We start from the raw sequence: 1,476 nt of genomic DNA, 5'->3' as shown, positions 1-1,476 counted from the left end.
TGTGGTATAGTGTTTATCCTTCAGCACCACACCAATGGCCCAGTAGCCAAGGGCATAGCTAGTCTCCTTGGTTTCCAAATGCCATTCTTCAGTAAAATAAACCAGTACTGCTGGGAGGAAATGGGGGCGGGGGGAGGATCCAGGACTAAGGCACGGAGAGTACAAAATGAGCCTAGACATGTTGGATTCCAGGAAGCAAGGATGTGCTTGAAATATAATAGGGGCATGTCAAAAAGATGCAGGAACCAATTTGAAGGAGCTCTCATATGGGAAATCGGACATAATTTAAACAACAAGAGATATGAGGGGTCTTCAGAAAGTTTGTAGAAAAATGGATGAAAAGATAATGGAATTTTTCCACGAACTTTTTGAAGCCCCCTCATATACTAGTAATAGATTATACTCCATAGAATCAAATAAATATCTATGAGTCCATACTAGTTTCAATAAATGACTGAATAAATAAATTTCACAAGCAAGGACACTTCTTCCTTACAGTGGAATTATAATGTGTAATGTAGAAGGAATGAGGGAAACAGAACTTGGCAGGCATTACAGTACCAATTATTACAGGTCAGTAACCATCATAGATAGGTGTCAACATTAACAGGCAAAGGTATGATGGGAAACAAGATGTTTTCATAGGCTCAAAGTATTTGACTAAATGATACTTATGACAGTTACCAACCAAGTGATCAAGGTGAGCCAACAATCTGAGACGGACACAGCATCACTTCTGAAGTGTCCTGGTCTCAGTCCAATCATGAGAAAACACAAGACAAACAAAAGGCAAGAGCACCCTAAAATAGTACAGCCTCCTCATCTGTCCTACTCTAACAGACTCCTCCTATTGGACCGCTAACTGTAAGGTCAGTGGTTCAAACCCACCAGCCACTTCTCGGAACCCCTATACAGGGTTACTATGAATCGAAACCAACTCAACAACACTGAACAATGACAGCAACTATGTTAACACATCTAGGTCATGAAAGGATAAGAAACTGGCCACAGATTGGAGGAGGCTAGAGAAACAGGACAATGATATGTTAATACAATTAACATCTTGTGGGATCCTGGATTGGATGCTAGGCCAATAAAGGAACACTGTGGGGCAATACGGAAAACGTGGATAAGGTCTCTGCATTAGCAAATAGTTCTGTATTAAAGTTATTTTCTGGTTGAGACAGTTATATAATAACAGTAAGAGTGGAGTAAAGTCTGTATGATTTTATAATAGGAACTCTATAACTCTGTAAGTTTTTCATGTTTAGAATTAAAAAATATATATGCTTGAATGAACAAAATTACAAAAGAAAATTACAATTTCATTGTAATCATTTATCGAAATATTTAAATAAATTTGACACACTAAAAAATTGTCTTGTCACATGAAACCAAAATAATAGTAATCTGACATTTGAATGGTTCCTTAAATTGTACAAATGTATTTATGTAAACCAAACTAAACCAAAACCA

General features: G+C 37.2%; 1 protein-coding gene across 1 annotated transcript in view; it reads left to right on the top strand.

The window, feature by feature from the left end:
• Nucleotides 1-1,476, top strand: part of NMNAT3 (nicotinamide nucleotide adenylyltransferase 3) — a 101,005-nt gene that overhangs the window by 45,800 nt on the left and 53,729 nt on the right. The window lies entirely within an intron of this gene.

This window comes from Chrysochloris asiatica, unplaced genomic scaffold (assembly GCF_000296735.1).
Source record: "Chrysochloris asiatica unplaced genomic scaffold, ChrAsi1.0 scaffold00028, whole genome shotgun sequence".
Lineage (NCBI taxonomy): Eukaryota > Metazoa > Chordata > Mammalia > Afrosoricida > Chrysochloridae > Chrysochloris > Chrysochloris asiatica.
This window is presented reverse-complemented; position numbering and strand designations above follow the sequence as displayed.